Source organism: Suricata suricatta, chromosome 16 (assembly GCF_006229205.1).
Source record: "Suricata suricatta isolate VVHF042 chromosome 16, meerkat_22Aug2017_6uvM2_HiC, whole genome shotgun sequence".
Classification (NCBI taxonomy): Eukaryota; Metazoa; Chordata; class Mammalia; order Carnivora; family Herpestidae; genus Suricata; species Suricata suricatta.
In genome coordinates this window covers 52,857,086-52,857,460 of record NC_043715.1, presented here as the reverse complement: position 1 = coordinate 52,857,460, position 375 = coordinate 52,857,086, and positions in this window count along the sequence as shown.

Below are 375 nucleotides of genomic sequence, written 5' to 3'. Positions count from 1 at the left end.
AATTGCTTTGGGAGTGAGTAAAGATGGCAGAGAGAAGTGGTCCAAGGCGTAGGTCTGGGGGAGGCTGCCAATGCAGTGTTTTACAAGGAAGTATTTAACTTGTCTTTGGCTCTATGTGACCTGACTGATAGATCGGTAAGTAGAACTCTAAAGAGTTTTTTTAATGGGCGCCTGGGTGGCTCAGTCGGTTAAGCATCAGCTTCAGCTCAGGTCATGATCTCACGGTTTGTGGGTTCGAGCCCTGCGTCGGGCTCTGTGCTGACAGCTCAGAGCCTGGAGCCTGTTTTGGATTCTGTCTCCCTCTCTCTCTGACCCTCCCCTGCTCATACTGTCTATCTCTCTCAAAAATTAAGTAAAATAAAAACGGAAAAAAAA